This window comes from Ursus americanus, chromosome 6 (genome assembly GCF_024610735.1).
Source record: "Ursus americanus isolate L20-20 chromosome 6, mUrsAme1.1.p, whole genome shotgun sequence".
Lineage (NCBI taxonomy): Eukaryota > Metazoa > Chordata > Mammalia > Carnivora > Ursidae > Ursus > Ursus americanus.
Genome location: NC_142132.1, coordinates 43019282 through 43041919, shown reverse-complemented (window position 1 = coordinate 43041919; position 22638 = coordinate 43019282). Strand labels below are relative to the sequence as shown.

The following is a 22638-nucleotide window of genomic DNA, read 5'->3' as shown; positions in this document are numbered from 1 at the left end:
TCAAATATTATGTGTTTAGTCTTGTAGATTTACATGTGCACATAAATCTTCGCCCCCAGTTTTGGTTAACTCCTTAAGCAGAGGTTTCTAGAAGTGAGTTCTTCTTGTAAAACTGTGAATTCATTGCTTTACCAAATGTAGTGATTAACTACCACCAGTGTCATGAGATTTCCCATTTTCTGCCACTTCGTGAGCACGGAGAGCAAACCGTTTATCTTAAAACAAAACAAATCAAGAAGACTTTGCCCTTTTTATAGGCAAATATTATTTCATTGCTGTACAATTTTACATTTCTTTGGTTTTATCAATAGGGCTAAACAAGTGATTTTCTTTATTTAGTTCCTGCACATGCCTTTAAAAATAGTTATTATAGGCTCAAAATTCAAAATGAGCAAAAAGATACATGGTGAAAAATAAGACTCCTTTCCACACCTCTGCCAACCAGCTTACCTCCCAGGAGACAACCATTTGCCTATTTTTAGTGTATACTCCAGAGAGGCTGGACGTAGATGTAAGCTGAAATATATATTTGGGCATATATATGGGAATAAATACAATTATATGTGTATATATATATATATGTATATTCACTATGTATGTGAATTATAGTATGTGAATTATTTGTGAATCATAATATGTAAATTCACACATACATGCACACATACATTTATAACTTTTACCAAAGGGTAGAATATTATGCATGCCATTCTGAAACTTTAAAGAAAATCGATGTAAATTGGAGCTCTTTCCATGTATTAGGACATAAAGGTATTTCTTGTTCTTTTTAATGGCTGTGACATATTCTATTTTATGCATGTGCAGTGTGGTGTATTTAATGAATCCCCTGTTGATGGACAGTCTAGGTTGGCCTTGAATATCCAAACAATGCCGTAGTCAGTAACTTTGTATTTACAAATTTTGCAAACATACATACATATCTCTAGGATAACTTTCTAAATTTAGAGGTCCCTAAGCATAGGGTATATGTATTTTAAATTTTAATGGATGTATGCACAGTTATTTCTCATTTAATTCTCAAGTCACTAGTTTTCATTATTAGGACAAAACATGACCTACTTCTTTGAGTCAGACGGGGACCCTAGCCTAAGAATTGATTCTGATAATAATGGCTAATGTTTATTATTTGCCAGGCACTGTTGTGAATACTTTATGTATAGAAAACAACTTAATTTTTAGCACAGCCATATGCATTAGGCTTTGTGGTTAATGCCTCCACTTTGCTATTGAGGAAACTGAGGCCTCATGTTTAAATAATGTGCCTAAGGCCACTAGGGAGAGTGAGTGGGGAGCTCAGACCTGGACCCAGGCAGGCCAGCTCCAGGGCCCAAGCACTCTGCTACACCCACTATCAGCCCGAGCTGTTTCTTCTCTTCCCCCACCCCCCCTAATTTTCCACTGCTTTCTAGGGAGTATGCATATCGGTTAATTTAGGGACCTTTATATGTTGGGTTCTTCCATCCACTGAGCTGCTTCATATAAGCAACAATCTCAGATCTTGGTCTAGTTTGTTTGGTGTTAAGGCAGAAGTCCTTAGATAAGCACAACATAGTGAGTGATCGCTTAACTAAGTTTTGACCGGCTTACACGTACACAAGTTTTGATAATTGTGACTTGGTCCTTTTTTCATAATATTTTAATCTAAGTTTTCGAGGTAGACACCATATAATCTATGGTTGTTGATAATTTGCTCTCCTTGATGATATTACATCTCCTATTTATTTTTCCTTTATTAGGGTATTGGCTTGAACGTCCAGAACACTGCTGTGTCATTTTGATATTCTTTTTCTTGCTTCAGATTTGAAAGTCTATAGTGGTTCGTAGTGTGCACAGTGTTGGTTCATATTTTGGACAGAGATTCACGATCGTGTTCAGGGACTGTTTCTTTTTAAAAATTTTTTTAAAAAAGTATTTATTTATTTGAGAGAAAGAGAGAGAGCATGAGCAGGGGGAGAGGCAGAGACAGAAGCAGGCTCCCCACTGAGCAAGGAGACTAATGCAGGATTCGATCCGAGGACCCTGGAATCAGGACCTAAGCCGAAGGCAGATGCTTAACCCACTGAATTACGTAGGCACCCCCAGGGATTCTTTTTTCCTCAATTGCTGAGAGTTTTTAATAAGGAATGGATATTTAATGTTTTTGCTTTTGGCAGGGGTCACATACGAATATTATCTCATATTATTATATTAATTGATTACGTTTAATGATTAGGGATGTTCTGGTTGTTGCTGTGTAACGAACTTCTCCAAAGCAGTGGCTTTTGAGCAATAACCACAATTTATTTTCCTTATGAATCTGTGAGTTGACCAGGCTCAGCGACACAGTTCCAGCTTGGGTTAACTCATGTTTTTGCTGTCAGACAGACAGAGGCTGGGCTGGCACCAGCGTGCTGAAGGCTTCCCTGCTCCCACATCTGGTGCCCGGGCTGGGAAGACACAGACCGCAGGGGGTGGAGCATCTGGGGCCCTGGGGCATCTCTCACTTTCTGTGTGGTCTCCCTACATGGGGGTCCGGAGTCGTTGGAATTCTCCTGGAGGTTTCCAGAGCGAGTGTCCCGAGAGAAACCAGCAAATACGCACCGCCTTTTCAGACTTAGCACCGGAAGTCATGGAGTATCATTCTGCCACATTCCACTTGCTGAGGCTGACTCAAGGGACCCCCCGCCCAGGTTCAAAGGAAGGGAACACAGGCCCAACCTTTAATAGAACGAGTGTCAAGGAATTTGCAAACATGTTGTAAAACATTCTACTTTACGTATCAAATCATATATGTAGCAAATTTTACTTGTTCGTGCCATCTTTCTCTTTGTATGGTTAGACTTCGTTAGTACCTAATTTTGAGTTTTGTATGACCACATATTCTGTGATTTCTTTTGATGAGCTGTATTTATCTGATTTTGGTATCTGACTTGTGCTAGCTTTCTAACATGTCTAATTACAGAATGGTTTAAATAACAGGGGAATTAATTTATTTCAAAAAAATTAAAAATATGATTTTGAAGTCTGTTTAGGACTCGTTCCTTACTCAGTTTCTTTCTTTCTTTTTTTTTTTTTAAGATTTTATTTATTTATTTGACATAGAGACAGCCAGCGAGAGAGGGGACACAAGCAGGGGGAGTGGGAGAGGAAGAAGCAGGCTCCCGGCGGAGGAGCCTGATGTGGGGCTCGATCCCAGAACGCTGGGATCACGCCCTGAGCCTAAGGCAGACGCTTAACGACTGCGCTACCCAGGTGCCCCCCTTACTCAGTTTCTTACACAGTTAATGATCCATCCAGGATATTCACTTTTCTTGAATTACTTTGGTAATTTATTTATTTCCTGGGAACTCATTAAATGTTGATATTTCTCAACTTCGCTAGAATAGACTTAAATATTTATGTATAACTTGTAAGTATCCTTCTTATGTAATTGTGTCTTATTTCTCATTTGTAATTTTGGTTAGTTATATATATTTTATTTTGATTTGATTTTCCTGAAATGTATCTCTTTTAATACTTGTCCCAAATATAATGTTTTGGCTTTGTTTATATTTTCTCCTTCCCTGACTGGTAAAATTTTTTTTCCTCTTTTTGAATTTTTTTATTTTTACTTATTACATTTCTTGATTTTCTTTGGTTTCTTACAAATCTCCTTAAGTTAAAAATTAACTTATTATGCTCTTCATTTTTAACGGCAGACACATTTGTATTTAAAGACTTTGCCACTAAATTTTGCTTTGGCCTTCTCTGCATTTTGACTCAGGAAACAAGGGAGCCAGGGAGTACCAAGAACCCCGGAGAGGCAGTGCCCATAAGTGTGTGGTTTTGTCAGCTCTGTGTACCTATGGGATTCCTTCAGCTGCACTCAGGCCCTGGTAGGCTGGGCTCTTGCCTTGCGGGTGTGATATGGCAAAAGCTATTAGTAAGGAAGTAGTTGAAATGGCTGTCATGGAACCTGCCTTTGGCTGGCTCTATCAAGACTCCTCTCAGAGCAAGGGAGGCGGGGACTGGGAGGTGGGAGGTGGGAGGTGGGGATGGGAAGTGAGAGGTACGATGAAGCATAGAACGTGGGGAGTGGGGGTGGGAGTGAAGATGGCTGTGGGGCATTAGAAGTGGGGTGTGGGAGGCGGGGTGCTGTTTCTATAGCTCTAAGACAGTCTGGGTCCATGCCCGCAGGATGGTAGCGCACCACGTTACTAGTAAGGAATCCAGGAGTGGCCCTAGGAAAGAAACAACCTGGCTTCCCGGAGGGTCTTGTGAGAGAGCCCAAGGGAAACAGCATCCACCATCCACGGGGAGCAAAACAAGCCTCAAGGCCTGAAACACAGAGGACTTGAACCGTGGAAGAGGGGCTGACCGGGACATGAAGGAGGAACTGAGTTAGACCACACAAAAGGCTTAAAAAGGATCACACTTGAAAATTCACTCTGAAGTTCGCATTGCAAGCACCCCAGAAAGACAGACTGCTGGGAAGCAGGATATGGTTTAGGAATATTTAGGCTATAAATAAAAGAATAAATGCATAAACAAAACTCCTGGAGATAGGCACTTGCTGGGGGAGTCCCGTGTGTGGCATGCTCCTGTCTCCCCTCTTCCCTTCAAGGAAAAGCCCTCAATTTGCAGATCCCCTAACTCCATGCCTTAACCGGGACCTTGAGCAAGTGGCTTAATTTGTTTGTGCCTCAGTCTCCTTGTTTGTAAAATGGGGACCGAAATGGTACTTATTGCCTAGGAACAGGAGAAAGCTTTGAATGAGTATCTATCTATCTATCTATCTATCTATCTATCTATCTATCTATCTATCTATCATTTATCTATCATCTATCTATCATCTATCTATCTATCTATCTATCTATCTATCTATCTATCTATCTATCATCTATCTATCATCTTCCAACACTATCAGGTACAAAGTAAGCACTTTCAATTAACATCAGATATTATTGTAATAGTGTTAGCGGTTTTTTTTCCCTAGTTATATATACAGTCACCAAATCACTCGAGATCTTTCTTCTGAGAATTCTTACCCATTCCTGCCATGTCTCATTGACCCTTGCTACTACCATACGGTGCCCTCGCAGCCTTTAGTTGCCCTGACTCAAGCCTGATTACCTCAGTTTACCCTTTACAACTTTTCCAACCAAGTGTTTGAAAGCTCAGCTCTGCTTTAGTGGTCTCCTTCTTATTTTATGATTCTTCAAGTTTGAACGCCTTTGCTTGACATTCAAGGCTTTTCTCCATTCTTTACTATGGAGACACACACACACACGCGCACACACACACACACACGCAGAGAGAGTTTTTGTTTGTGTTTTATGTAAATGGTAACTTACGCATCTTAGGTAACATTTCCTCAACTTTCCAGTTTCTGTATATTGAGCTAGCTCTCTCTCTCTCTTTTTTTTGTTTTAAGCTGGCGGATTCCTGATTCACAGGTTCCTGGTTTGGTGAGTGTGTTCACTCTCTGCCTGAAGTCTGTGCTTTGGGGAAGCTGGACTCAATCCTCTGTCCCAGGAAGGTGGGTTTCAGTTTGTCTATATTAGTCATTTTGGTTTCATTCCCCCAATGAAGCCCTGCACAGATGTTAAAAAAGAAGGGGCTAGCTCAGCACAGGAAGATGTGAAAAGGTAAGGGGAAAACATACTATGTACACACCCAGTAAGTTACTACTTTCGGTGGTTGTGACCAGATTCCCAGAAAAGGCTTCTTTTCTTTTCTTTCTTTCTTACCTTTTTTTTTTTTTTTAAAGAAGCACAAGGAATTGATAGCGCCTTTCCTGTGTCTGGACTCTGTCATGTCTGGATGCGACACTTGTAGGTGCTAAAGCTGCCTTATAGCCATGGGGAGGCCTCATGGGGGCCAAGCCAAGACAGGGAGGAGGCAAGGCCAGGGCCACCAAAGAACAAGGACAGGGGCCCATGTGTGGACTGATGTCTTGTGAGAACACATTTCCTTAGGCTTGAAGGCGTTTAGTGGGGTTTCCTGTCACTTGGAGTTGAACACTTTCTGACTGACGGGTCTTCTTTACTGCATTTTTCTCTTTCATTCCGAGGAGTCTTCCCAGGCTGAGGGAGGCAGGTTTCCAGGCTGAGGGAAGGCAGGTTTCCAGGCGGAGGGAGGCAGGTTTCCAGGCTGAGGGAAGGCAGGTTTCCAGGCTGAGGGAGGCAGGTTTCCAGGCTGAGGGAGAATGTTTCCAGGCTGAGGGAGGGCAGGTTTCCAGGCTGAGGGAGGGCAAGATGCACCGGGCCGGCCCTCTGGTGATGCTCGCTATTCTAGTGCTGTGAAATGTGTGTATCTGGGGTTCCTCTCAGACTGGCTGATGTCGGGAAACCCTTGTTACATATTTCTGCAGTTTTCCTGTAGCGTCATGGGTTTTAATAGCAGATTGACAGAAGTTGTGTCATGGGCTGGCCACTGACATTTTACCCCAGAATCCCTGTCATGTCCTCCCTTACGTGTCTGCAAAAACAAATTCACTTCCCAGGTCAGCCTTCACTGCCTCTGAGAAGCCTTTCTTTTCTTTTTCTGAGAGAATGAAACCTCCCTTGTCTACACAGTTTTCTTCCTTAACGTACTTCAATTTTTGGATGGGTAGCATTGTTTATACGGCCAAATGCTGTAATAAACTCTTTTTATACACGCATCTCATTTAATCCCTACGACAACTGGTTCAGCTGGTGTTATTATTGACATTTTGCAGTTGAGGAAATTGAAGCATAGAAAGGTTAAATTACTTTTTCAAAATCACACAGCTAGTAAATGGCGGAGATGGTGTTTGAGACCAAGTCCGTCTCGCTCTAGAGCTTTACTCTGAGCCGTCATGCTGTGTTCCACACCGAATGATCGAGCCCATACAGACATGTGTCCCTGTGAGCTTCTGTAAAGGTGAGCACTGCATCTTTCCTGCTCTCTGTCACCTGCTCTGTTCACGGTCTTTGGCACGCAGGGGACAGGGGGACATGTAGAGTGGGAATGTTGAACTTAGAAGGCTTATTAGGGAGTGCTTTGGGATTAGCACCCGGAGAGAGGGAAGGGAAGAGAGACCAGGGGAGACAAGGGGAGGGAAGGGAAGGGAGGGAAGCAGGATTGGCTAGAAGGATGGGTTGATCTGTGATAGGGTCTCAGTGGAAGCCTCAGCTGACTCTACAAAGAGATCGGAAGATGGGATAAGTCTTCCGAGCTGATCCCATTTGGGGAGACAAGCTGAGCCTTTATACTGCTGTGTGCATCATTATTGGATATGGGCTGCTCTGGGAGGGGGGCATGGCCTGCGCAAGAAGGCTTCCTTCCTCTGTGCCCCTCCCTGAAGAGGACAGCTGAGGGAGTTGGACGGTAGCACCCCCAGCAGTTGGGAGAAATAAGTCCTTCATTCCTGAAGGAGCCTAGTGTACCTCACAGCCTCTACCTCACCACCGTGTATCGTGTTCTTTCTAGAACACCCTCCCCTGCACATGCCACTACTTTAGGCATTTCCGAGCTGCTACCCGTCCCTCTCAGATGGAGGTTTGGACCAGATACCGCCAGGGCATGTGTTCTTTACCCAGCATCCGGGAGGATGGTGCCTCAAACAATGGAAGCCCTGAGAACACCTTGCTTAGCGGGCTTGCGTGCCGGATTTCAGTGCTTCTGGCTTTGCTGTGCTTTCCTCCCCGTCAGGCTGTCTCTTTCTGCTTTGGGGGTTGTTGTGAGGCTCCCCCGAGACTGATGGATTGGAGTAATACCTCACTCTCTGGCCCCAGCAAGTCTGCCCACTACTGCCCCAACCCCCATTCCCCACCACCCCAGGCAGGGAGGGCCCTGCCTCACTCTCCAGGGCAGCTGTTGGTGACCATGGAGCACGGTGACTTGAACACAGCAAAAGCCTGGCCTGTCCCAGCTAGAGGAATGCTAAAGCTGTCTTGCATTCCCCGGGCGGCCTCAGCCTTCGAAGGCACACACACCAGATAGGCAGGCTCTGGCTTCTGACGAAAGTACCTCCAGGGAGAGGCAGCAGTGGGGGCCAGAGGTATTGAATGAGTCCATTCTCTCCGAAATGCAGTCTCTGCCTTCTGCTCACAAATTTGTGTCACTCTAAATAAAACTTGTCCAGCCTCAAGTTACTCCCATCTAGAACAGGACCGGGGGTCAAACCAAACTATCGGGAGGAGGCTAGCTGTCACATTTTAAGGGTTAAAGCCCAAATTCCTTTCTTATCAATCTGTGGAGTCAGCTGGCCCTGGCTGGGAACTGGGGGCTAAGTCACAAAAGCAGGAGAGCATTTAGAATAGTGTAAGCTGCGGGACCCGAGGGCATCCGGGAATCATGGGGTAGCCAGTTTGGTTTCCAAGGGTTATAACGCAGGAACTCGAGAGGAACCAGATCAGTGTGGAAATAGATTAGACTCAAGGAAGCTGAGACAGGAGCAGCATGTCCAACTCTAGCAGCTGGCCTCCGCTCTCCCAGGAGGCCCATCCACAATGCTGGTGGCCATGGTGTCATTGGTCCGCAGTCGGAGGGTCCGCAGGGTGGGCCAGGCTGTGCTGTGCCTTTGGAAGTGACCTGCCTAGTTACTACCCCATCACTCAAGAAACATTAGCTGACTTTCTACTCTGTGATGCTGCAGATTCAAAGCTAAGACTCAAATGTCCTCTGCTCTCTCTCAATCCAAAAGCAGGGGGATGAGCATACATGCTCATTGGTTTTGAGGAAATCTACAGAATATTTTTATTATAGAGAATTCCAGACATAAACAGAGTAGAATAAATAATTGTATGAAACTCCATGGACACATCTCCTATTTTAAATAGTTATCACCATAATGCCAAAATGTGTTACCTACCTGCCCCTACAGACTGTCCCTCCAGGCAGCCATGACTTCATATTGTCTCATCTGTAAGTGAGAGTGACTTTTAAAAACAGAACCACAGTACCAATTATGAATAATAATTCCTTAGTATCATCCAATGTACAATTAGTATTCAAGTTTTCTAGATTGTCCTGTAAATATATGTTTCTGAACCATTATTTGTTTAAACCAGTATCCAAACAAGATGAAATAGGTGTATTTACATCATGCTAGGGGTGATAGCAGAGATGTAGACATTCGTGGCCAAGATCATCAGGAAGCGCTCCCTGCACTTGCCTCCAGTGGGGTTTGCAGTGGTTCTGAGCACTGGCTTCAGGATTCCAGCTGTGTGAACTTGAGCAAGCAAACCTCTCCACGTCCCAGCCCCTCATCTGCTTAACGCACAGTGTTGCTGTAAATATTAAATGAAACGATCCACATATGATGCTCAGTGCATAGGCTGGGCAACAGTACGCGCTCAATAAATTCTGAATATAGGTATTATAACGATAATTAAAGCAAAAGAAGGTGATGTTTAATTTAGATCTGTAAACATGTAGCCTTATGCAAAGTAGAGGTAATGTGTATTTGCGGCAGAGATAATAAACAGCTTTAACTGAAGGCGGTAATTGGAAATCTGGCATATTTGATAAATGGTGAGAAGGCCCATGAGTTGAGGGTGTCAGGAGATGAGACTGGTGATGTAGGTTGTGGCCAGGCCATACATCAAGGGTTTTCTGGAAAGAGCTAAAGAGTTGGGGCTTTATCGTGTAGGCATGGGGTTGGGGGTTGGCAGAGATCTGTGGGGGATGCCAAGGCATTGGATTCCTCTGGCAGCAGGGTGGAGGGGCAGGCCCTGAAGGAGGGAGGCCAGGCATGAAGTAGCAAGAGCTATGCAAGGAAACAGTGATGCCCTGAGTCCGCCTGTAAATACGGGGATGGAGAAGGAACATTGGTGAGGCAGTCTGGACAGGACTGAGTGCAAGATTAAATGTCAGTAGGTAAGGAGGTAAGGAGAGAGGGAGAATTTAAGAACACCTCCAGAATTTCTGGCTCAGCTACCAGCTTGAAAGTGGTGCCTCTGACTGTGGTTACAAACACGTAAGTCTGAGCAAGTTTCAGTGATGGAGATAATGCATTCTGCTTGGGATGCGTGCAGTAAGGGCTACCTGCAGGAGAGCCAGGTAAGACTCTGCTCTTACGTCTACATCTTCAAATGCCCGAGGAATCACTTGGAAGGAAAATTGAGAAGGAGCGAAGCTTACAATTGGTGTGTCTCCCCTGCCTGATCCAGACCTTGCTAGGAAATCTGACAGCTCCTTGCACTGAGCGGATTCCAGGAGGGACTGATGGCCTTTTCAAAGGCCACCTCATCAGTGCGGTGCTGATGGCAAGTGAATAAAATCCAGACTGATTTATTTAAAATGTATCTGGTCACTGGACACTGTGGTTTTGACAGAGACAAAGGACCCTACAGTCCACCAAACCACAATTCTTGAATGTCTAAACCCTTTGATGATCTGATGACTGGTCTAGCAGCTGATCATCTTAGCTCACCTTCCTATATTTTCCCATTCCCCATCCTCAGCTTAGCCCACAGTGGCCTAACATGAGGCAAAATAGTTTACCTGGGATATGGACTGATTTTGTAAAGCAACTGTCCAAATGTCAAATGATTATTTTAGGAAGAGAAGGCACTCTGTGTCATTGAAGGCTGGTTGGCTAGTCAAGTAAGGGTTTGAAAGGGGGTTAATGTCTTGAGTTGGTGATGGTGTGAAGGGCAGATTCAGTGACTCAAGATGCTCTTTGTCGTGAAACCAAACCTATCTGGATTGGTTTAGGGGTTTATATAGAAAGTGAGTTCAAATTCCTTGACATGCCCCCCATCAAGTGGTAGGGTTTATGTTCTCTCCTCTTGTATCTGGGGAGTTGTGACCACTTCAACAAGTAGAATTTGGAGGTAGTGACCCTGTGTGACTTCTGAGGTTAGGTCATAAAATGCCATGTAGCCTACATTCAATTCTCTTGTAATATTTTATTTACCCTAAACCTCCCTCTTGAAATTCCTCCATTATGCAGTGAGGAGGCTCAAGACTCAAAGAGAGGATACATGTGGGTGTGCTAATCAACACTCCCAGCTGAGCCCAAACTTTGAGTCTTTCCAGACCAAGTGTCAGGCAGGGGAGTGCAGAAGCTTCCAAGCGAGCCCCTAGCTCTTCAGAGCATCCCCAGCCATGACAGTCTCCCAAGCTGGGTGCCATATGTCATGGAGCAGGGCCTTGTCACAGTTCCTGATCTACAGAATCTGTTCTGTGTCCCCATGTTTTGGGGTGGTTGATTATGTAGCAACAGGAAGTAGAACAGCTCATGAACAGTTCTGAGCAATGGGGCACACGTGGGAATTCACGGAGGGGGGTGTGTGGGTAAGGTTTTCCTCTCATAAGAAGAAAGAGTGGCTTGAAAAAAATGCCCCTTTCTTCCCACATTTCGTGATGTTGGGAGACACTGCCCAGAGAGTGGTAGGGAAGGCTTCTATGGCCCTGGCAGTGTTTAGCCGGGGGCCTCCTCCAGGATTTCTTGCTATGTACAACCGTAAATATCCTTTGTGTTTAAGCCAGTTGTATTTAGGTTCCCTATTAATCACTGGCTGAGTTAATGACCTTTAAAAACTTTCCAAATTAGAACTCTGCTTCTATTACATATCTGCTCTCTCTCTGCTTTTATTCCAAAATGCTGTTCTGTCCCAGTTCTGTTAGAATTCTTCACACTCCTCAGGGGTTATAACTGCTGTGAAGATTTCTGCATTCATCTCGCTTAACAAGTGATCTATGTTTCTCCTGGTATCCCATTACCCAATTCACGTTTTTGCCTATAGATTTTCTACATTTCATCTCCTGCTAATTGATATCTACACAGCACTGAATTATCCCATAAGGCACGTTTCTTCATTTATTCAAGCCTTTATTTTATGTCCCTCGTTGTGTTTGGTAATTTTTTTGTCATATAGGTCATTTTATGTATTTCTTTCTGGATTTTATACAGATACATATTTTTAATTGCTTTTGTTGTTGCTGTTTTTGCTGTCTTTTCTCATGGATATCATTCTTTAAGTCTTTGAGACTTATTCTTTTTCACAGTATTCATCATATTTAATGAATTACTACTATATGTTGGAATTAAATCCCCTGTATTTCCTGTTATTACAGGTAACAATAATAATTGCTAATATTTTTGAGCATTTGCCATATTTTTTAAAGATTTTATTTATTTATTTGTCAGAGAATGAGAGAAAGTACACAAGCAGAGAGAATGGAAGGCAGAGGGAGAAGCAGGCTCCCTGCTGAGCAGGGAGCCCGATATAGGACTCGATCCCAGGACCCTGGGATCATGACCTGAGCTGAAGGCAGATGCTTAACCAACTGAGCCACCCGGGTGCCCCTAACATTTGCCATATTAATATTAGGCATATCCTATTAGATTTAGACAAATTAGCTCCTTGAATCCACACAACACTATGAGAAAGGTATCATTATATTTTAATTCATTTTACACATAAGAAAACTGAGAAAGGGAAAATTTGAGTAAGTTGGTCAAGGTCACGTCACCAGTAAGCAGCAGACCTGGTGTTCAAACTCAGAGGTCTGACTCTCGAGCCTGTGCTCCTAACCAATGAACTAGAGTGCCTCAGTGGAAACAGGACTCCGTCTTAGGATAAAAGAAAGGATTAAATACAGCAGAAGTGAACTATTTGAAGATCGTTGTGGTAAATGTAGCAAAGGGAAAATACAGGGTCTAATGAGTGTCTGATAATCTCATTTACCTGACCTGGGAAGGATGAGGAAGATCTTCCAAAGGAAGTGGCATTTCAGCTGTGACCTGAAGGGTGACCAGGAAACAATCAGGTAAAGGTGTCAGGAGTGGAGCACTTTAGATAGAGTCACCAGTGCGTGGGAGGATCTTGAGGATTCGGAGAGCCCCAGAATGGCTGCATATCCAGAGTACACAGAGAAAGCAAAGGGAGCGAAGGGAGCAAAACACACTGGATGAGTTGAGACTCGTGTGTCTTCTGAGGATCTCGACTCTCTCCTAGGAGCCGTGGGAAACTATACATGGATAGGAAGGAGGCGGTGAGACACTTGGCTGTTGAACAGAGGGTGGTGTGGAGGGTGGCAAGAATGGAAGTGGGTTAGTTAACTATTTTGAGAGTCCAGGAAAGAGTCTGATGATGAATGTTGAGATGGTCAGCTGTCGTTAGACTTTAGGCATAATTTTTTTAAAAGATTTTATTTATCTATTTGACAGAGATAGACAGCCAGCGAGAGAGGGAACACAAGCAGGGGGAGTGGGAGAGGAAGAAGCAGGCTCATAGTGGAGGAGCCCGATGTGGGGCTCGATCCCACAACGCCGGGATCATGCCCTGAGCCGAAGGCAGACGCTTAACGACTGAGCCACCCAGGAGCCTCTAGGTATAATTTATTTTTCAGGTAAGATATAAACGCCTTGATGATGCTTAGGGGTAAGGGACGAGGGAGAGAATTGTATCAAGGATGACATTCATGGCTTTTGTTCCCATAACTGGCTACTTGTGATTGGTGCTGTTTGCTAAGTTGTGGAGTAAGCTGAGGAAGAAGGTACATTTGCTCCACATCCTTAGCAAGTATTTATTAAGCATCTACTCTATTTAAGACATTTTATTAGACATTGGGCAAACAACTGAAAACAAGGCCAATATTCTCTCTGCTGTCATGAAGTTTACATTCTCCTGGGTGAAGGGAGAACTAAAACTAATCAGACTAGGTGCCTGGGTGGCTCAGTAGGTTAAGCATCTGCCTTCAGCTCAGGTCATGATCCCAGGGTCCTGGGATCGAGTTCCGCATTGGGCTATCTGCTCAGTGGGAAATCTGCTTCTCCCTCTGCCTGCTTCTCCCTCTCCCTCTGCCTGCCATTTCCCCTGCTTATGCTCTCTCTCTGTCAAATAAATAAATAAAATCTTTAAAAAACTAATCATGACTAATTAATTTCAATAGTAAAAAATAAATCAAGTTGTTGAGGGGTGCCTGGATGGCTTGGTCGGTTGAGCATCCAAATCCTGGCTAAGTTTATGATATTATGGGTCATGGGATTGGGCCCCACATCAGGCTCCATACTCATCAGGGAGTCTACTTGGGAATTCTCTCCCTCTGCCCCTGTCCCCCCTAAAAACCAAATAAATAAATCTTTTTAAAAAATGTGCTTTACTTCTTAAAAAAAAAAAAAAGATGTTGAGGAAGCTATGAAAGCTTATACTTGGAGACCTGGAGGCCTGACTGGCTAAAGTTCAGGGTGGATAAAGTTCATTTTGCTACGTGGAGAGTGGATGTGGTGAGGATGAGGCCCTTGGATGTAGGGACAGCAGTTGAGAACATCTTGCAAGGTGAGGATTCAGAGTGTCATTGGTAGAAATGGAAAGACAGGGGTGAATCTGAGAGCTATTTGGTTTGCAAAGTTGACATGAATTGTGAGGAAGAGGGAAGCATCCAGAATATCTACAAAGTTTCCTAGTGGAGCGGTTGGATGGATGTTGGTGCCATAGGGGTACTGAAGGAAGAGCAAGTTTTAGGGAAAAACACCGTGTTTCAAGTCCTTGTTAAATAACCAGGTGCAGAAGGCTGTTTGTTGGTGTCTGGACCCTAGGGGAGTTTTAGGCTGCAAGTACAAGTGGGGGGCACACAAATAGAAGAAACTTAAAATGAAAGGAACAGATGAGGTCCTCTATGAAAAAAAGTAGAGAGGAAGAAGAAAAGAAAATTCCAGAGGAAATCTCACATTTAAAGATTGAAATTAAATGGTAAATTTTAAGTTATGTGCATTTCACCTCAATAATTAAAAAACAAAACAAAACCCTCAATCATAAAGCCTAGAACTATGAGGAAGATCCCGCAAAGGAGTCTAAAAAGTAGTGGCTGCGGGGCGCCTGGGTGGCACAGCGGTTAGGCGTCTGCCTTCAGCTCAGGGCGTGATCCCGGCGTTATGGGATCGAGCCCCACATCAGGCTCCTCTGCTATGGGCCTGCTTCTTCCTCTCCCACTCCCCCTGCTTGTGTTCCCTCTCTCGCTGGCTGTCTCTATCTCTGTCAAATAAATAAATAAAATCTTAAAAAAAAAAAAAAAAAGTAGTGGCTGGAGAGACAGGAGAAAGGTACCCTGGAAGTCGAGGAAAGAAGGCATTTCCACAAGGAGTTGGTGACCATTTGTGCCTAATATGGATGGGAGGCCAATAAAAATGAAAGCTGTGAGGAAAATGTCCAAAGAATTTGTATGTCTTCTATGTCTTGTTCCCAGAACAGTGTTTGGCGCTGATATTGGGTGCTCAATAATTGCTTGTTGAAAGAATAAAACGAAAATATCAGAGCTGTTTTAACTTCTTAGTGGACACAGAACACAGTGAAGGGGGCGCCTGGGTGGCTCAGTCGGCTAAGCGTCTGACTCTTGATTCCAGCTCAAGTCATGATCTCAGGGTCGTGAGATGGAGCCCCACGTCGGACTCCACACTTAGCAGACTCTGCTTCTCTCCCTCTGCCCCTCCCTGAATGCTCTCTCTCTCTCTGTCTCTCCAATAAATAAATAAATAAATCTTAACAAAACAAAACACAGCTAAGAATGGTTTAAATACAAAGTAGAAGGTAAGAAAATGGAACCAGAGCTTGTAGCCAAACTTTTAAAGAAGTTTGGCTTGGAAATAGAGGAAGGACGCATCTGCTGGAGGCAGGCTGTGAGGTCCAAGCTGGGTATATTAAAAACACACACACACACACACACACAACAAGTTAAGAACAAAATGTGTTCTAATGCAGTTGGAAACAATTCAATAGAGAGGAACTGGGAAGACGCATGTGTAAAGAGGGAGAATCACTGGGGGTAGGTTCTCAAAGGAGCAGAAAGGGCTACATGGGGACTGACATTTGCCAGGAAGAGGGACTGTCTTTTCACGGTAACAGGAAGAAAGGAGACTATGGGAACCAATGGGGTTGTATTGGTCAATATGTAGACGTTGTCCTTGTGACACTTCATGATTAGTGGGGGTGACACACATCTATAAAGAAACCACTTAGAAAGGTATAAATTCAACAATGATAGATGCCTTGAAGAAAAGGGGCCAAAACTTCTAGAACAGTGGAGAGAGGACCTTTATAGATCTGTTCTTCTTATTAAGGCAGCAAAAACACTGGCAAAAACTGTCAAAATCAACTTTTGCGAAATCTGGAAATTAACCAAAGGCTAGAAAGGATCTAAAGAAAGTTTATTCAAGAAAAATGACGGACTCTCAGTAAGAACAGTGAACTCTGTGGCATGGTCCCCTGCCCTGTTCCCAACTCCCTCCCCCTAGGGTCACAGGAGCCTTGAAAACTAGAAGCTTTGTAACCATAGTAGCCACGAAACCAGCAGCACTAATAGCCACTGGAAGGGGCGCACTGAGTTGAACTCCTTGAAAGCCCCAGCCCCAGAGAACTACCACTGTGTGACCTTTTTGCCAGTCCCCTGGAAAAGACTCTTGTACCAAACCCTTTTCTGTCTTTTTTTAAATGGAAATCTAACTCCCATACTATAAAATTCACCTATTTGAAAGCGTAGAATTCAATAGTTTTTAGTATTTTCAGAGTTGTGTAACTCTCACCACAATCCAGTTTTAGAACAAAAGAGCCCAAACCCCAAATCACCCCCAAAACAAATATCATTCCCATTAGCAGTCACACTCCCTTCCTGCCCCTCTCCACCCAGGCGCAAGCAAACAATTATCTACTTTCCTATCTTCAGAGGTTTGCCTATCCTGGGAATTCATATAGGTGGAATCCTATAAGCCATGATGTGGTCAGCTTTCATGTGAGGTAATCAGAGTTAATTCATTGCCTAACTCCTGGTCACAAAGATCCTATGTTTTCATCTAAGAGTTTTGTAGTTTCAGCTGTTATATTTAGGTCTGTGATCCGTTTTGAATTTTTTGTATATGGTTGTGATATACAAATTCATTCTTTTTAGTTGTGGATATCCAGTTACTGAAAAGACTGTGATAACCCCCGTTGAATCATCTTTGCTCCTCGTCAAGCATCAGCTGACCATAACGCAAGGACTGATCTCTGGACTTTCAGTTCTATTCCATTGATGTCCGTATTTATCCTTATGTCGGTACCACATTGTCCTGGTTACTGTAGCTTTTTAGAAAGTTATAAGATCAGGACATTTGGATATTCCAATTGTATTCTCTTTTTCAAGATTGTCTTGGCTATTCTGAGTTCCTCGTGTTGTTGAAACAGAGTTCTGTGCTCCAGAGCTGAAATGTAACAGGAAGGGTTTGGGGATAAAGAGGAACCATAGTTTCATTACTTTCCCGGGCAAAAGAGGCTGCAGCAGGGCGAACGTCTTCACAACTGCAGACCTGCCCCCTGGGGTAAAAAGCGGAGGAGTTTTATAGGAAAATACAGGATCCAGGCAGTTTCGATAGGAATCTGGCACGTGCTGCCAACCACATCCGTGGTCTTCGAGGAGGTCTGCAGACTAGCCCTGGCTCTGGCCGTCAGAGTCTCGTTGCTAAGTACACATTGAGGTCAGCGAGATGTCAATATCAAGACCGAGTTCCTGGAACAAAGACTTCTAGGTGAAAGGGAGGGGGAGGCTTTGAGAACGAGGAAGAGAAAACTGTATTCAAAGTCAAGCCTTGCTGAAACACTAACGTGTCCATCTTAATTTCCATCCACTTTTACGCTTTTATAGCAGTTTCCCTTGCATTTCCATATGAATATTAGGATCAGTTTCTTAATTTCTGCAACCAAAAAAAGGGGCAGCTATAATTTCAATAGGTATCATATCAAATCTATAGTTTGGTTCGGGAGTGTCGCCACTTACCATTATTAAGCCTTCTGATGCATGAATGTGGAATGTCATTCCTTTCATTTTGGCCTTCTTTAATTTCTTTTCAACAATATTTTGAAGTTTTCAGGATCCAAGTCTTGTCCTTTTGTTAAATGCATCCCTAAGTATTCTTAGTCTAGAATATGTACCAAGAAATATTATTCTTTTTTCTGTCATGGTAAGTAGAATTATTTTCTTAATTTCATTTGCAGATTGTTCACAGCTCTTGTATAGAGATGCTATTGAGTTTTGTATATTGATCTTGATTCTGCAACCTTGCCGACTTGTCTTCAGCTTTTGACAATTTATTACATGTCTAGGTTTGGATCTCTTTGTGTTTGACTTGAAGTTTGTTGAACTGCTTGGATGTGAAGACCATCTACGAGGTCTGGATCCTAGTTTGAGTAAGAACGCATAGCTCTGTGCTGTTCAGAACGTCTAACCCGTGATATTTTCCTAGAAACCTGCTCTCTGTTTACTCCTTCCTTTCTTCCCGTCCCCCATTTTTTCTCTTTCATTGGCCTTTTTCTCTTAACATTTTATTTTGAAATGTTTGGGATATTCACAAGTAATTCAAAAGGGTACAATGAATAGTTGTGTGGGTATATCCCTGCTTGAACAAACAGTATCAATTTGGTTGAAGACTCTTGTGGGTTTTTCTTTCTCTTAAAGTTTCTATCCTCCAGATTATTTAGATTTAGTTTTATCTAGACTGTATTTTTTCCATCCTCCTTAAATTTCAGATGAATGCACTTCAGTCGGCTTGTTGGGTCTGGGAAAAACATTCTCTTCCCAAAGCTTTCAAGGCCCCCTGTCTCAGCATTTTAATTTGGGTCGGCTGGAGGAGGTCATTGAGAGGGTGTGGCCTCTAGTTGACCCTTGGGCTGGATCCCAGTGATTGGGGGCTCCTCCCCCTATCCCTCGTCCTTACTTTGTGTGTTCTGCTCACCATTCCCTTTACTCAAACACACGGTGGGAGCTGTTTCAGAGGCCTAGTTGGAGAGAGTAAGGTGTTAAGACTGGATGATACACACGCCAGATTGCAGTGAAGGCTTCCACATAAACTGTAAGATTTTGGGGGTCAGTGCAGAGATCTACTCGTCTTGTGTCCACCCAAGCAAACCTCATAAGTAAGTTCCTTTGCTTATTAAACCTGCCACCTACCAACTTGGAGGGACCTGTTCTTCGCTCTTTCCTTGCCCTCTGTATACGGGACCCAGTTTGCAAACCAACATGATCTCTACAAAACGGAATCTGCCCACTGTCCCATCGGAATACCCAGTCACTGGCTTCCCATGCCTGATTTCTTTTTCAGGAGAGGTTGTGGATGAAAGGCGGTGATACAGCATATCAGCACTGCCCCCTGGCCTCTGTGACTGAATCAGGATTTTGAATCACTGCAGAAATATCCCAGGTTTGTTTTCCCCGTCTGTGGAGATTAGAGGACTGGCAGGTGCGGAGTGATACCGAGTCTGCAAATCCGAACTCCTCCTCTTGCAGAGGTTATCCAGAGTGTCCCCAATTTTTTCGAGTGAGTAAACAGAGGTCCAGCCAACACGAGACTGGTCCATACCTTGCTTCATACCACGTGGGTAGGTAAGAGTTGTGGTTAGGCACGACACCAGCAGTCTTGCATTAATATGGGCATAATCTTCTATGTGTGTCTTCTGTTCTGGTGGTTGTGCCTTGTACTTCTCAAGGCCGACACCTCTCTGGCTGTTTCCAAGGCCCTGTTTCTGTTGTTAACGTTGCCTTCCTCCTTTGGAGCTTTTATAGGGTTCTCCCCACAACCCTCTCCCCATTCCTGGGCTTAACTGAGTCTCCATCTCTGTGTCAAGGGAAAAAAACAGCTGGAGGATCTTGCACTTTGAGTCTGCAAGGAACAAGGCCGCAGGATGGAAGGGGCTCAGGTCTGGCTCCCTCCACCAGCCTCCGGGCTCAGCTCGGGGCTTGTAAACCTCACGGGTCACCATCAGAGTCCCCACGGGTCAGTCCCGCCTAACTCTGGGCATCCTGGGGGCTGCTCAAGTCGCCCTGTCCATGTGTTCTTCCTCTCCTCTGTGGCTGTGAAAGGGGACTCCCTGGGTCAGCATGATGCATCCTGCTGAAGCCTCGGAGCAGTGGAGTGGCTTTGCTCAAACACAGTCAGCCTTTTTTCGAGGCTTGGCCAATTGTGTAGCACCGAGGTCCTAAAAGCTTTTCGAGTGTCAGCTTCTGTGCATTTCAGTTTACTTTCTGTCCTTTGTAAACAGTGATGGCAGCAGAGTGTACTTTAAGGACAAAGCAACAGGAAATCTTTTGAGACTTGAAGCCCTTTGGAGTGATGAGGTGGGTGCAGGCAGAGCCATCTCTGAGCGGAGAGCCTCACGTGCCTCGGGCTCCCAGTGCCACAGAGGCTGGGGCTCCTCGCACTTCTGGCCCACCTGCTACTGCCCGTGGCCCCAGGCATGCCCTTCCCTCCCTGGTTGGCCCTCCCCTGGGGCTTAGCGGACACTCTGGACGTGGCACCCTCTTCTCTCTGGGTCCCTCTGGGGGAGCAGCATGCGACAACTACTCTCCTGGAAGGGAAGGTCCCTGAGGGCGGGGCTCTTTGCCTGTCTTGTTCATTGTTGTATCCCCCAGCTCTTGGAGGGGTGCTCGGCACACCGACGGTGGTCAGTGGTCAGTGGTCCACTAGCCGGGGCAAGCCGCTTACAATCGGAGTCTCAATTCTGATCCAGCAGCTAGTTTGCAGTGTTAGCGCTGATGCGGTATTATTATTACTGTTGTTACTATAGTTATTATTATTATGTGTTGAGATCTTGGAGAAGTGTCTAGCGTTGGAGTCAAACTCAGTGGTGTATTTGGAAGGTTGGCAATTCCTTGAACCCGCCATACATGACAGTTGTAACTGTCTGTGGGCCAGAGCAGAGATCTCTATGTGCTGCTTCATCTGTTTGGGAATCTGAGGTCCACTCTGGCCCCCAAGCTCAAAACTTCTGTTCTGGGGGTGCCTGGGTGGCACAGTCATTAAGCGTCTGCCTTTGGCTCAGGGCGTGATCCCAGCATTCTGGGATCGAGCCCCACATCACGTTCCTCCGCTGGGAGCCTGCTTCTTCCTCTCCCACTCCCCCTGCCTGTGTTCCCTCTCTCGCTGGATGTCTCTGTCAAATAAATAAATAAAATCTTAAAAAACAAAAAACAAAACAAAAAAAACCTTCTGTTGTCTCTCTCCTCGCAGAAAACCAGGCGAAGGTGGGCCTGGTGGAACGAAACTGAGGCCTGGGGGTTAGTCTCAGAGCGGTGAAGCCTGGGGGCGAGCAGTGCCCCGCTGCAATGGCAGTGACCGGCGCATTCCTCCAGCTGCGGCTTTGCCCCTCACAGGCGTAGGCCGCAGAGACCAGGAGCTGGTGGAGCTGGCTTGTAGGAACAGGCCGTTCTTGTAGAAAAAGGGGTTCATAAAAGAAGTACTGGAGGAGAGAGGGAGAGAGAGTGCAGACTGAGTTTGTAAGCAAGAGATCTAATAATTGAATTTGAAGGGCAGGGCTCCCCATTGGAGAGCAGGCAGCCTGGGAGAACATCTGAAGCTGGAGAAGGCGAGGACACGAGGAAGGGGCCTCGCACTAAGGCCCTGGCTCGGATTAGCAGTGTGGCGTCTTGGAGCAGAGCACATGGTCTACACGGTGGATAGGACTGGGAAGATGACCAACAGAAGACTAGGAAGAAAACCCTCGTGTTCTTGGAGAGGCTCAGGGAGACTCAAGGGCGGAGGCCCGCATGTTGTGCAGGAAGAAGGGAGAGGTAGGAGGGAGGTGGTTCTGTCTTGTCTAAAGCTGCCCGGCATACTTAGCAGGCTTCCAGCCCAAGATTGGGGTCACAGAGAATCAGAAAGGGGGCGTAGCAGCAGGAGTCAGAGGGAGCTCAATCTTGTTTCAACTGAAAAGTCACTAGTGTGGGCCTTGGGTAAGTTAAGGGAGGCCACGGGGCTTTACTCTTCTGTCTATACAATGGGTTTGATTCTTGGTGGCTTGCAAGGTTGTGATCGTTAGAGGGCAAGATGCCCCCTCTGACAGGTACCCAGCACGCGCTCTGAATACGACTGTACCTTCTTCCTGAGCTGATGTTCTGGCCCTGACTAGGCCAGCTGGTGTCTGATCTGGACTCCAGTGCTAGTGGTAGCCATATACGCTGAGCTAATATTGGGGAGGTAGGAAAGTGGGGTCTTGTGGGGCACGGTTGTCCAACGATTAGAAAGGCATATGTTGATCTAAGGTTGCTAGCTTAATCTCAGAATCTCCCTGTCAGGGGCCTACTGCTGTTGATACCCCTTCTCCCCTGATCGGGCACCAGGTGGGACAGGCCCTGAGGCTTCCACTGCAGGAGACACTGGGAGCCCCAACTCCAGAAAGCTTGACCCAGGGCTCACCCTGATATTTATCCAGCTTAGCTCATGCTGTCAGGCCCACTTTCTGTCTGTAACACAGCTTGGCTGGTTGGTGGGCAAGGCTCACATAACGTGGCTGCAGGGCAGGGATGAGGTTGTCAGGGGGTTATGGCCACACCATGCAAACGGAAGCCCTCTGCTAAATGTGCGGAGAGCTCACGAACACCAGATGGTGGTGGCATCGCTCTCCCCCCCTGCCCGACTCCCCTGGTGCCTGAGCAGGTTTTCCAGGCCCGGACCTCTGCTCCCAAGTGGTTCTCTGTCAGTCTGGCTCATCCTCTGGGACCCGCTGCACTGTGTCCTTGGCTGTGGGCTGCTGGGCCAGACAGTTAAGGGTGTCCTGGAAGCCCTGTGTCCCTAGAACACTTGTGTGTCAGCAGGTCTCAGCCTTGCTCAGCCAGGACCCCGACTGGCTGCAGGCCTCCTTCGGTGACTCAGTTTCCCCAGGTATTTCTGGGAGCCCAAGACTTGCTTCTCCTGGGCTTAGAATTAATCCCCAGGCTCTTCTC

General features: G+C 45.3%; 1 long non-coding RNA gene across 14 annotated transcripts in view; it reads left to right on the top strand.

Moving 5' to 3' along the window:
- LOC123782809 (uncharacterized) overlaps nt 1-22638 on the top strand; it is a 146450-nt gene that overhangs the window by 107830 nt on the left and 15982 nt on the right. For 12 of the 14 annotated variants that reach the window (XR_015724800.1, XR_015724790.1, XR_015724793.1 and 9 more), the window contains 4 exons: nt 3761-3872; nt 5411-5515; nt 16837-18110; nt 19022-19120. This is a non-coding gene — a long non-coding RNA (uncharacterized LOC123782809). The remainder of the gene's footprint in view (nt 1-3760; nt 3873-5410; nt 5516-16836; nt 18111-19021; nt 19121-22638) is intronic. The other 2 variants (XR_015724791.1, XR_015724796.1) reach the window with 2 other exon arrangements.